Source organism: Gopherus evgoodei, unplaced genomic scaffold (genome assembly GCF_007399415.2).
Source record: "Gopherus evgoodei ecotype Sinaloan lineage unplaced genomic scaffold, rGopEvg1_v1.p scaffold_32_arrow_ctg1, whole genome shotgun sequence".
NCBI classification, from domain to species: Eukaryota; Metazoa; Chordata; order Testudines; family Testudinidae; genus Gopherus; species Gopherus evgoodei.
The window spans coordinates 5,284,644-5,298,760 of NW_022059994.1; the positions used below are offsets into that span (position 1 = coordinate 5,284,644).

The 14,117-nt window shown below is 48.8% G+C and overlaps 1 pseudogene; it reads left to right on the forward strand.

Moving 5' to 3' along the window:
- Positions 1–2,866: 2,866 nt before the first annotated feature.
- Positions 2,867–10,514, forward strand: LOC115640878 (annotated as a pseudogene).
- The last annotated feature ends 3,603 nt before the right edge of the window (positions 10,515–14,117 follow it).

The following is a 14,117-nucleotide window of genomic DNA, read 5'->3' on the forward strand; positions in this document are numbered from 1 at the left end:
TGTACTGTGTGGTTGTTACAGCCACAAACTTTCCCTTCACTCTCTGTCTGCATTGCTAGCAACACCAATATCCCCCTCCCCCTCCTGCACCCCTTCCGCTGAGCTGGAACCCCCAGATCCCATCCAGAAACGGAGGTTACAGGGTTTGGGCTTTCTGACACTGTTTTCGAACACCAGTCAGACTCCATTTCCTGAATCGTTAATTTCTGCTCCTCCTCCAGTCCACAGGAGAGGAACTGAAACAAGAAACAGAAGAATCAACTCAACTCCACAGGGCAACAAACTGACAACTCATTTGTAGAGGAGTTTGGAGGCAAGAAGGCCAGCGCCCCATCCTGCCACAACTGGGCCCTGATACCTGGGGCAGCGACTGTCTCTCGCTGTGTGTCTGTGCAGTGCCCAGCACAACGGGGCCCTGATCTCAGCTGGGGCAGTGACTGTCTCTCGCTGTGTGTCTGTGCAGTACCTGGCACAAGGGGGCCCAGTCACCCCAGCTTGTACTGGGCCCCTCTCTCCCAGGCCCAGATAAATAAAGGTATTTGGGCTCCTGATTTCTCTTGACATTGGGACCCTGTGTCTCTCCCAGCTCTACTTAGGGGTGTATACAGAGGCACCTGACCTCATTCACCTTTTAGCCTAGCCTAACTCCTGGGGTGGGTCATCATGCCCCTTCCCCCTCATCCCTTGCAGAAATGGGCTGTCAAGGGTTCCCTCCCTACTCTGAACTCTGGGGTACAGATGTGGGGACCCATATGAAAAAAACCCCTAAGCTTATTTCTACCAGCTTTGGTTTAAAACTTTCCCAAGGCACAAATAACTTCCTTGCTCTTGGTATTGCTACCACCACCAAGTGATTTAAACAAGCATTCAGGGAGGGCCATTTGGAGACCTACCGCCCGCAAAATATCCCCCCCAAGCTCCTACACCCCCTCTCCTAGGGAGACCTGAGAATAATATCCTAACCAACTGGTTACAAAGTGAGCACCGATCAACCCCCCTGGGTTTTTAGGACACTGGAAAACAATCAGGTTCTTTAAATAAGTTTATTTTAAAAATAAATAAAATAATTACCTTTGTAAAATCAGGATGGATGATAATTTTACAGGGTAACAAAAAGATTTCAAACACAAAGGATTTTCCTTCTAGGCAAAACTTTAAAGTTACAAAAACAGAGATAAACCTCCTTAGCACAGGGAAAATTCACAAGCTACAACAAAAGATACTCTAATGAATTTTCTTGCTATTACTTACTATTTCTGTAATATTAGATGCTTAGTTCAGATATGGCTTAGGGAGATGTATTTTCCCTGCCCTGGTTGCTCACTGACCTGGAGAGAACAAAGAAACACAAAACAAAAAACCTTCCCCTACAGATTTAAAACTATCTTCCCCCATATTGGTCCTTTTGGTCAGGTGCCAACCAGGTTATCTGAGTTTCTTAACCCTTTCCAGGTAAAGGAGAGCGTAACCCTTTACAGGGTAAAGAGGGATTTTTTGCTACCCTTAGCCGTATGTTTATGACATGGGCATGGCTTGTGTTTGTACAGTACCTGTCACCCTCCCGGCTCCCCCACCCCGGCCGCCGCACGAGGCAGGGAGGACTCCGTCCGTCCGCTGGCACAGCTGCTGCAGGGGTGTGGAGCCAGCAGCACAACCGAGAGCCCAGAGTACCGCGCTGTTTGCGCAGCAAGGTGGGAGCTGCACGGTGTAAGTCTCTTGAGGGAATGGCATAGCAGTGGCATGGGGAAAAATGGTTCCATGTGGTGCCGAGTGCAGAGCAGCCACTGGCTGGACTGGGGAGATGGCAGTGGGGTGCACTTTGCACCCTGGCCAACTCCGGGACTGCAACTGCATTTGTGGGGCAGCTGCCTGGTGTCAGTCCCTGGGGCTGCACCCCCTGTGGCTCGGGAGGTGGGTTCTAGACTAGCCCCTGTAGCCCGCTAGGGATGGAAAAAAGTGGTTGGATTCTGCCTCTTTAACATCTAGGGCTGTAGCCCCATGGATGGAGACAGGGGGAGGAAGGGGAGCTGGACTCAGTCTCAATTCCTTCCACTTCTTGCTCTATCCCCTTTGCTGGTGCGTTTGTGGGGAGAATTGGCTGGAATCTGTCCCTATCAGTCCCCTCCAAAACTGCAGTCCAATGGTTGGGGACAGGGGAAGCACCTGGACTGAATCCCTTTAACCCCCTACCCTGAAGGCTGCAGCCCCTTGGGCTGAGAGAAGGCGCCTTGCTCAGCTGCCTGCATTCAGCACCCACAGGGGAGTGTCAGTTTCGGGAGATACATTAGCTGAGCCTATGTTGGTGCGGAATGGGGGCAGGGAGGAGCTGAGCTCTAAGGGAACAACTGGTGGGGGAACTAGGGGCTGGAATGCCCTGGTGGCTCCCCTCAGTGAGGCCCCAGGTGGAGCTCGAGGCAGGATTAATCCCCATAGTATAAGGAAAGGTGTGGGGGGAATGTCAGTGCAAAGTCTGGAATTTTGAGGCATTTCAGTCTACAATAGGCTGAAAGTTATTGCACAGTTATGTAGGGATCGGTCCTGGCTGGCAGGCCACCAGAAACCGCTTCCTGCAAAACCCCCTTTTGCCACAGAATGCTGATTTGTCTCAGAATGCTGACTCCATATTATCACAAGACTGGGAAAGTACAGCACGCTCTGCCCACATGCAGCGGGTGGGGGGAAAGGGGGAAGAAAGAGTCCTCCACCAATGCGAAACAAGTAAACAAGGCTGTAAGCTATGCATGATGCTGTAACTGAAAGAATAAAAAGGTTGCCACGCCTCACGGCGGGGCGCTTTCCTGAACACACAAGCTGTCTGCGTCTGTTTCCTTCCCGCACAGTTAGAAAATTAGCTGAGAACAGAACTTGCAGTTACCCTCTGCCGGTGGCTGTTGGTATCATACACAGAAAGAAATAAACAAACCCCATCTAATAATGATGTCAGAGCGTATGGGGCGGGGACTGGGGCACTGAGCCTGTCCCTCCAGCCTCTGTGTGCACATACCTTGTCTCTCTGCCAACCCACAGCCTCTGCAGTCCTAGGGAGTGTGCTGCTGGGTGCCAAAACCATCCTCCAGGCAGACAGCTGTATGTCTCATGGGGAGACCTGGGCACCGAGCCCCCTTCTCTCAGCCTGTGTGGAAAGCTCTGTGAGTGCCTGCCAGGCCTCGCAAACACACAGCTGCAGCTCCCTGGTGCAGGGAGAGTAGGGAACTGGCTACTAAAATCCTCCTTCCCAGAGTTACGTGTGTCGTGCTCCATGCTCCTAGCGTCACAAAGCCATCGGTGCTGGGGGAGGAGGAGGAGCATGGATGTCAAAGCTCTATATGTAAGTCTGTGTGCCTACTCCACATCCTGGGGGTGGGGGGGGGAAGAGGTGTCAGTACAGGGGGAGGGCACTGGGTACTAAATCCATTTCCCTTCCACACAGAGCACGCTATGTGCACCTGCCCCAAGCACAAAGCTTGCCCTGTGCAACCTCTCCCTCGTTATACTAACTCCCCCCTTCCTCCATCCCTCCCTCCCCTGCCATTCCTGCAAACACTTTTCTGGAGAAAAGAATATTCGCGGCGGGAGGGAGGGGGGGATGATAGCAGTCTTCAAGTACATGGAAGGTTGTTTTAAAGAGGAGGGTGATAAATTGTTCTCTTAGGACAGGACAAGAAGCAATGTGCTTAAACTGCAGCAAGGGAGATTTAGGTTGGACATTAGGAAAAACTATCAGGGTGGTGAAACAGTGGAATAAATTGCCTAGGGAGGTTGTGGAGTCTCCAGCATTGGAGGAAGAGCAGGTTGGACAAACACCTGCCAGGGATGTTCTAGATAATACTTAGTCCTGCCCTGAGTACAAGGGACTGGGTTAGATGACCTGTCAAGGTCCCTTCCAGTCCTACATTTCTATGATGGCACACCCAGGTGAGAGCTGCAATCCTGGAGTGAGGGAAAAGGATGGGAGTTTGTTGCACAGAGTTGATGACATGTTCATTGCATTGCTTGTTGTATCTCTGTGTTTGTGGCAATGAACAGGGGGCTGCGAAACCACAGACTGGCCCGCTGACTCTTCGTATGGTGGTCTTGGATTCCAGGTCAATCAGGAAAGAAGCCACTCCACTGCTGCTGAGTAAAACACCTCCGCACCCAGGCAGGGAGAAGGAGTAGATGCTCCCTGGTATCTCCCTGAGAGAGGAGAGATGGAGCAGGTAGAGAATCCGACTGAGGACTCCCAGCAGTCAGAGCAGCCCCTTAACCGCAACGGAGACCTCAACAAAGGAAGGAAGCCAGGTAAACAGTCTCATTGATGGGGTAGCAGCTTGGGAAGAGACACTGAAGCTACCCAGATGGGGCCAAATCTCAGTGATGGCCACTACTGCCCAACCCTCTTAAGTGAGAGGAGCAGAGACCTGATCACCTCAGTGGGTTCCTATGATCCAGTTTCCTGATTTGCTGTTTCATATGTAGAAACATGGCCACGTCAGCGTGCAGTTGGCACACGTAAATATTTGTAGGTGCACCTATTATGCCCCCATTTGTTTGAAAAGTTGGTCCATGTCTCCCTTGCGCTCTCTTCCTTTTCTTTCCTCACTCCACTTTCTCTTTCCTTCGATTTGTTTTGAGGGCCAGATTTTCAATTGTGTGGGCCACAGCCACAAAATGTGTGCACAGGGACAGTGATATGGGGATAATGTATTAACTGTGCAGGGATTCTATATCTCTATGGCCTACCAAAACACTCACGAACATGCATCTGCCAGGGCATCCATTATCTTCTGAAGCACAGGTCAAAGCATTGGGGGTAGAGTATTTGCAAAGGGCGTTATGCAGAGTGGAATGGTAGACCACCAACAATTCTCCCAGCTCAGAGCTACCTGGATTTACCCTTCTGGAGGAATGCTCATGCTATTTCTCATTTAAATCTGATCTGATCACCACAGAATTGTGTTTCTTGAAACAAGGAAAGCAGGAAATCTAGAGGGAGGACATTGTTTCTGTCCCAGTCCAAGTCCAGGAAGGTTAAGCTTTAGCCTGGAGGGCCTGATAGGCAGCTCAGATTCTTGGCTCCAGTGTAGGGAAAGAGGATTTTCCTGCTCTACGTCTAATACCTTCACTGCTTTGCTCTCCTCTAACTAAATTTAGAAGTTGCCTGAGAGAGAACCGTTAGGAAAACAAATGGGTTTGTCCCAGGATCGTTGCCTCTGGGACTGGGATATCTTGGTGTCTCTTCCGGTGACTTATACAAACCTAGCTGTGCTGAAGCTGCAAATAAAAATCCTTTGTTTGTTTCTCAGACTAGGAAGGGGCTGTGCCCTCCCTGCAGGGGAAATTTTCTCAGATCTTTAGTGTCACTAACCTCAGATCTAGTCTGGTTTTTCTCCTAAGTGAAGCCAAGGGCCATATGGCAAATACTCCTGACTGGTCTCAGAGCAGCTTGGCTTGAAGGGGAGCTGAGTGCAGTTGGGTTTGTGGCTCAATGGCTCATTATGGCTGTGTGGTAGAATTTGATCCCTTTGTCCTCCCAGGTAGGGGGCACAGGCAGGGCATGGGGCAGAAACTGCAGAGTGACATTGAGGATGAGGCACATTCCCCCTCCCTTTTGTCAGCTGGGAGCCAGTTGTCTCTGGGACACTCTGGACAACAGCTGCAGGAGAGTCTGGGTAGGAGCAATGGACGGAATAGTTTAATTCAATTGAAATTGGGCACGTTCATCGATTTGGTGGCACTGGCAGAGCTGATCGCTTTCAGGGCTCTGGACTGTTGCTTTCATGAGTATTTGTCCATATGCCCAGCATGGACATTAGAGCATTTTAGGGCTTGTCTACACAGACAATTAGCCCTCTGGAATGTAGTTAGAGCAAAGTGGATTAACAAACTATTAATGTGTGTCTGCAAGGTCCATGCAGGTAGTTAGGCCGCAGCAGGCTGTCACGGGGTAGACTCATGTCTCAGATGGCTGTGAACTAAATGTGTAGGCAAGCCCCTATGATTTGGCAAATGGCAGCTCAGAGGCTGATATTGCTATAACTCTGGTCCTCCCGCCAGCCCCAGGACATTCATGGCTTTCTTTCTTTCAGGGAATGGATTTGGCTGCACCTTAGGACGCTCTGTTATCTGCTTAGTCCTATTTGTCACTGGTTTAATCATTGGTTTGGCAACAGCTCTGACAGGTGAGTTCTCAGCCTTGGCTCACAGCTTGTCTGTGTCTGCGTCTGCCACTCAACTCTGCTGGTGCTGAAGTCACATGATCTCTACTTTCTTTGTGGCTTCAGCAGTCAGGTCAAAACAGGTTCTGTCTATTTAGGTTCTCCTGTGGCCCTCATCACCATAGTTATTAGAGTGCCGCACACGCATTAGTGGTGTTTTCCTCACTACCTGCCCCCATGTTACAGGTGGGGACCTGAGGCCCAGAGAAATGAGCTGCCCAAGGTCTCACAGGGAGTTTCAGTCAGTTCCTTAATCACAAAATTATTGCTCCCAGGTTTATAGACAGGCCAGATTTTTGGGCACCTAACTTACTGGTTTCACTGGGAGTTAGGTGCTTCGGTACCTTTAAAAATCTGTCCTGACCTTTCTTCTAAACCCTAACTAGGTTTTTTTAAATTAGTTTAGGTCCCACCCGAGTCTCTTTGCCAACATTTGTGGGTCTGAAGTAATATTTTCTTCTCATTGCTGTTGCTGCATGAAAATACTCATACAAACAGGCAAAACTATGATACACAAAAGAGTGGGATTTTCAAAAGTGCCTTAAGGAGCAGAAATCCTATTGACACTATAAAAAGAGCCTCAGTGTTATCACGTGCACACTCAACAAGTTAAAAAACTAAAGAAATATTTGTTGTTCTCCTCTCTGATATAGTCATTTTGGGAGTTACTTGTAACAATGGTAGCTACAAAATTTTCAGAGAGAAGGGTAATTATTTTAATTTTGAGGGTGTCTCACTAACCACTGACAGTTTGTCACTCAATATAAGCTGCCTGGTCAAAGATCAGCTGGGGAACAAAGAGCACAAGAATGTGTTAGAATATAACACTCTGCAATGTCATGCCAAAGAATTTGAATCAAACTCCTTCCTCTCCCCTTCCCCGTCCAAAATATAAAAAGCTAAAATATCCATGGTGGCGGTGATGGGTGACCCCACTGCTGCTCTTACACAGCACTGAAATAGATACATTGCAATGAGAGGAAAATTGAGTTGAAACTGGTCACAGATTCAGCAGTTACACCAGGCCACACCATTTTTGAGATTCTGGTGCCACCCTGTGGCCACTTTCTGTCCCTGCTTTAGAGTGGCCTCTTTTCAGTTTAGCTCATGGTGTTTGGGTAGCGGTACAGGAGAATCTCAGAGTTACAAACACCAGAGTTATGAACTGGATGGTCAATCACACACCTCATTTGGAACTGGAAGTACGCAATCAGGCAGCAGCAGAGACAAAAAAACCCCAAAAAACAAATACAGAACAGTGCTGTCTTAAAGGTAAACTAATAACAAAATAAAGGGAAAGCAGCATTTTTCTTCTGTATAGTAAAGTTTCAAAGTTATATTAAGACAATGTTCAGGTTGTAAACTTTGGCAAGAATAACCATAACATTTTGTTCAGAGTTACGAACATTTCCGAGTTATGAACAACCTCCGTTCCCGAGGTGTCCGCAGCTCTGAGGTTCTGCTATATAGGTCAAACTGAAAAAAGCCACTTTTAAAAGGGAACAAGTGTCTCCAGCTGAGGGTTATACCTGTATAGTTACACTGGTTTAAACTCACACCTTCGCTTCCAAAAAACCTTTCCTGTGTAGACAAGGCCTCAGAATTCATTCACCTGCTCCAACAGACCAACTAATCGTAAAATTGACTGTGGCTCCATCACTGCAGCAGTCAGATTCTATAGGGAAAACGCCCCCCGCCCTGTTCAGTGTGATCAGCGTTTGTCCCTAGAGGGGAATCTCCTCCCACCTCCATCTCAGTGCAGTTCCTGGAAGAGTAAAGCAAAGAGCAAAACTAGCAGACCTGCTGTCCCAGCTGATTATTTCAAACCTGAACTTCTATCAAGTTCCAATATTCTCCGTCTGCAGGCAGGTTGGTAACTATCCCCTTGCAGCTACTTTAATGCTGCCTCTGGATCTAGAGCTGTCTCTGCTGAACACTAGTTGTGGGCTGCCTCTTGGCTGCATCCTCACTGTTTTCAGCCCAAGATTAGTCACTCAAATCAGAGGCACGTAAACCTCTCAGTGGCATGATTTCTAATGTCCTGTTTCTTCCCTGGTATTCTCTAGGCAACTAGCAGAGACTCAAGGAGCCTCTGAATCCTGGACCTGAGGGAATTAGTCCCCTCCATTCCCACCAGACATCGATGTGGGGTTGGGAGGGAAACAGTCTCAGACCTGTACTGCTTTCTTACTTTCAGTACGTAGTGCTAACTCACGTGTGGCTGATCCTGGACCACTTGCTGCCCGCTGCTGCTTAGACAGCTGGGTCGGATACCGAGGGAAATGCTACTATTTCTCAGAGGCTGAAGGGAACTGGACCTACAGCCAGAGCAACTGCTCCTCCCTCGACGCCTCCCTGGCTGTGATCGACAGTGACCCAGAAATGGTGAGAGAGACACAGATGCAATAGATTGGCCCTGACAGGACGGACAGGCTCAGTTTCTCCTGTGCGGAGAGGAGCCCTGCTCTGTCACGGGCTGTGTCTACACTATAAGCTGGGGGTGTGATTCCCCTCCTCACGGGACACACTTGTGCTAGTATAACCCAGCCTGGTGGCTGTGGCGCTCTGTCCCCTCCAGTGGCACGTAGCCTAGATTGAGGAGTCTGCTGCAGCCTTAGCCAAGAGCCATGTGGCTTTTAGCTCAGGCAATAGAGGCTTATACGCTAAGCTTCAGAGGTCCCAGATTCAGCCCTGCCTGCTGACGGCTGCATGAGTGGAAATAGCAGTGTAGCTGGGGCAGCACAAGCATGGCTTAGCCATGCCAGGTACCTGCCCTCTGGTTTCAGGTGGTGCATTGTTGGATCAGTTTAGAAATCATGTATGTTGTAGTTTTAGTCCGCAAGAGTATCCACGTGGGGGCTGGCACCTAAGTCTTGCTTAGGCCTCTGGGAAAACAGGGCAGAGCGAACTGGAAGATGAGAGAGAGGGGAAACTGTGTGGATGGGGACCATCTGAATTCCGTCCCATGTAAACGTGAGGAGAAGATTTCTCCGTCCCTCTGCCCCGGCCCCTGTCTGAAATTTCTCTCTCTTACACACGTACGTAAGCACACAACAAAAGCTTTGACTCGCTTGTGGCGCAGAGTGCACCGAGGCAGATGAGATTCATCACCTATGCATCGGGAGTCTAATATTTGCTGTTCCTGTTGTTTGTGCCTCTCTTCAAGGCTTTCATGCTGCGCTATAAAGGCAAACCTGAGCACTGGATTGGCCTCCGGAGGGAGCAGGAGCTGGGCCAGCCCTGGAAATGGGCCAACGGCAGCAAATTCAACAGCTGGTGAGTTCCCCTCTCTGTATATTTGAAGAAGAAACCTGTGCAGCAGCGTCCTAATTCGGGGCTCGTCGAGTGCTTTGAATACTCAGGTGCTAGAGACAAATCTTGGCTTGTGAATAATCCAGCCTGTGCGGTCAAGTCTCGGTGTTTGTCACAGGCTCTTTCAGCGCCTTAGAAGGCCTCCCCCTTGGGTGACTTGCACGCGGCTGTTTCCCGCTTTGTATTAGCGCTGCTCACAGCTGGGTGGGAGGGTGAGCAGCAACTGGGGGTGAGGGAGGAAACCAGCTCCCAGAAGAGAGGATTAAATGGGAACAGGATGAATGTCTTCTTTCATCCCCATCCCCCTTCTCCTTCTGCTGTCCTGATGCTCTATGCTGGTTACTTTCTGTTGCCCTCATGGTATTCCCACCTGCCAGGGAGGAAGCAGTTGTGGATTCTGTTGCAGGGAGATGAAAGCAGGAGGGGCCTGTTCCAGTCTGTACAGACAAGGTCTGTGTGTGCAGTAGCTCCCCCAACATGCACAGCCAGCAGTGTCTCTGATAGTGACAGACACACGCAACCTCTAGCGCCCTGGCTCTTGTGTTTCAGGTTTTCGATAAGAGGAGGTGGCGACTGTGCATATCTGAATGATGAGAGAGGCGTCAGCAGCGCACGGTGTATTATGACAAGATACTGGATCTGCAGCAAACCTATACAAAGGGAAAGGACCGTGCAATGGGAGAGCAAATTTAAGTGAATCCCATAAATTAGACTTGGAAAAGTCATTTTGGGCCACCTCTGATAGTTCACTGTTACTACCAGCAGACGGTGCAGAATGGGCTTTTTATTCTCCTAGGTTTTGTCTAATCTTGACTGTAAGTGTCCCCAGTGATTGAGCTCCCATCCAGGGCCAGCTCCAGGGTTTTTGCTGTCCCAAGCAGTGAGGGGGAAAAAAAAAAGCAGGCCGCGATTGCGATCAGCGGTAGCTTCACCACGCCGCTTTCTCCTTTGTGGCACTTTGGTGGCAGGTCCTTCCCTCCGAGAGGGACTGAGGGACCCGCCACCGAAGAGCCCGATGTGCCACCCCTTCCCCTTGACCGCCCCAAGCACCTGCTTGCTGAGCTGGTGCCTGGCACCGGCTCTGCTCCCATCCCTTCCCTTGGGGAGACAGTTCACAGCCTAATAGACTTACCCCAGCGAGGCAGTATTTCCTGTGATCCAGCCTGAAATGGACCCTTTGCTCAGTTTAATCAAAGCAAGCACGAGCGGCTGAAGATAAGAATGAGTTTTCAAGGTGTAATGACTACAAACCAGTGGGGGCCACCTGCTCAGAGTCATCATGTCCCAGAGCAGAGAGGAAGAATCTTTCTGTACAGCTGTGGTCCTGGGTTTCATTTTGGAGGAAGGGGATGAAATTTTAAAAAGGATAAAATTCTAGATTGAACTTCCGGGATCTCTATGGCTGTGGAGGAGTCTCCCCAAGGGAAAGGCTGGGACGTTGAATACTCGAGTGGATAATGCACTAGGAATGTGCAATAGGGAGCAATCCACTGTTGGCTTCTGGTGGGTGGGCAGAATGGGATCTAATTGTTCTCCTGTGTCTAGTGTATGTGCTTCTCCCTTGTGTTGGATATTGGCCATGAGATGTGACTCCTGACTCCAGGTGTAAGCCACTGCTCCCTCTTCATTGTCAAAAAAAAATTTTTTTTGGGAAGCCTGAGTTTTAGGAGGTAGTTCCTCCCCCACATAATCCTCTATCCCCCTCCCCCACCCCCCATTAGTAAAACAGATGTTACAAGTTCAGGGTTTATAGTGACCTCTGTGTATCAACCCCCTTCTCACTGCTGTCAAATTTTAAGTGCGATGAGGGAAGACACTACAAAACTATAACGTGCTGTGAAACTGCTGCTTGGCACGTTTCTTTTCCCTTCCCCTGCTCCTCCTTTCTACCCCATTCTCCTGTCTCTCTGTAGTTCATCCAGGCTTATCTCTTCAGCCATGTCTACGCTACAAATTTATGTCAACCTAACATATGTCGACGTACAGCCACTGCAGTTAGTAACTTGCTGGGGTGTGCGCTTGCTTGGCTCCTTGTGTCAGCAGTCCACGTCCTCACCCCAGGTTTGCTTGTATTGTCAAGGGGGGCATTGTAGGATGGCTCCTGGAGGCCACTAACAGTCAGCATAAGCAATGCAGCATCTACACTGCCACTGCGTTGACCTGAGTACATCGACCGTGACTTTACGCGACTCGGGGAGGTGTAGAGAGGCACTTATGTTGGCAGGAGCCCAATTTAAGTGGTGACACTTCCCAGGTAGGTAGCTTATGTTGACCTCGCCCTGTAGTGTAGACCAGGCCTTGGAATAACTGTATGGTGACTAATCCAAACCAAGTTCAGGGAACTGGGGAGGGAGGAAAAGACGGTTATGAATTGAAAACAGTACAGCCTCGCCGTCCTCTGATTAGCTAAGATCATTCCCTTTCAGCATTATATTAGTGTAACATACTGGGGGGATGTTTTCTTCATGATCAAGCCCATCTAATCAATGATGTAAAGCATTGGGGCATAGACTTATTATTATAGTCTTTAATTATGTATCTATGTGGCAAGTATCATTGCCTCAGTCTTCCTTGGTTATAATATACCACACGCTAGAGTGTCATTTCACCATGGGGCCCTGCTCCATGATTGGGGTCCTTGGCGCTACTGCCTCTGGATGACTAGGTAAGCTTCAGAAGCTCTCTGTGGTATTATAGCTCAGCTTTTAAAGCTGGCTGTAGAAACCTGATTGTACTTACATTTTTTGTTTGTTTATCCACCTAGTTGGTAACACTGGGACTAGAGTTCTTTTTATTATAAGCAGTGTTGGACCATGTTGGTCCCAGGATCTTAGAAAGGCAAGATGGGTGAGGAGATATCTGTTACTGGACCAACTTCTGTTGGTCATAGAGTGTATATTCACACTTGAATGTTACAGCGGCACAGTTGCAGAGGAGGGTTAACTACGGTGACGGGAGAAGCTCTTCCATCAGCGTAGCTCGACTTTACTAAAGCACCACAATGGAATAGCTGCAGTGTTGTACGTGTAGATCTGCCCTTAGGTGGGCTCAACAGTGCGGCTCAGAAGTGTGTATTTTTCACACCCCAGCTGACATAGTTAAATGGACCTAATTTTCTAGTATAGGTCAGGCTTTAGTATAAGAAGTATAAGAAGTTAACTAGGGACCATTTCAAGGGACCATTCACAGTAAAGTGGCCCATTAACAGGTTTTTATTAGCTAAAGAGAAATTGGTTTTGTGATGGTTGTTTAGCAACTGGGTTTTTGCAGGCTTTGTAATAACATTATTACAGTATTGTTTTGAACAGTTGGATTATCAGTCATGCCAAAGCAAGAGCCATCACATTCCAGTTTCCCTCATCCATGGCATATAGGATGGCAGAAAATCATAGGATAAAACACTTGGAGTGAAACAATAAATTTGTCACCTCTCTGTATTCCAGGATCCATTTACTTCCTTAAATTAAAAGAAATTATCAAAGAAAACTAAAATTAAAATCATAAAGCAATTTGTATGTTTGCATTCTTTTTCCCTGTTGTTGGTAATGATTGTATTAATTTAAAGGTCTTCTCGCTACTTTCCTTTGCGTTAAAGGAGGGCAAGGCTGGCTTTTGTTTTTCCTTGAAGAACAAAAACTTACATTTCCTGTCTTTGAGACTCATCGGCCTTATTAGCAGAAACAATGCTTAAAAGGAGTTCTAAATTTTGCAGATGAACACAGTATGATGGGGCAAACTGGCATGGCTTTTACAAAGAGAACATACGCCTCGCCACCCTGACACATTGGTCCTCACACAGTCAATGCTAAGCTATGCTCTGGAGTTTTGCCTGGTGGTCTCCATCCATAGCTCATCTTTGCTCAGTGTATGGTTCTTAGTGTGTGGTGTGGAGGTGAAAGAAGGGTTAAAATTCCACACTAAAAGTAGCTAGTGTAGCAGTGGTGCAGGACTTAGGCCATGGCTACACTGGCACTTTACAGCACTGCAACTTTCTCGCTCAGGGGTGTGAAAAAAACACCCCCCTGGGCACTGCAAGATACAGCGCTGTAAAGCGTCAGTGTAAACAGTGCCGCAGCGCTGGGAGCCCGGCTCCCGGCACTGCAAGCTAAACCACATCAGGATGTGGAGTACGTGCAGCGCTGAGAGCGCTCTCTCCCAGCGCTGGCACTGCGACCACACACACACTTCAAAGCACACTTTGGAGTTTCGAGTGTAGCCATAGCCTCAGTCTAAGCACCTGAGTACAAACCTACCCAGACCCCCTGGCTAAGGGTATGGCTACATTTGGAATTTCAAAGCGCTGCCACGGCAGCGCTTTGAAGTGTGAGTGTAGTCAGAGCGGCAGCGCTGGGAGAGAGCTCTCCCAGCGCTGCATGTAAACCACATCCCTTACGGGTGTAGCGTGCAGCGCTGGGAGCCGCGCTCCCAGCGCTGCTGCCCTGATTACACTGACGCTTTACAGCGCTGTATCTTGCAGCGCTCAGGGGGGTGTTTTTTCACACCCCAGTTGCAGCGCTGTAAAGTGTGAGTGTAGCCAAGGCCTAGGTCTAAGACCTTTACCTAGACCAATAGACAATGGAGAATGGCATAGGAGGGGTTTCAGTGTTG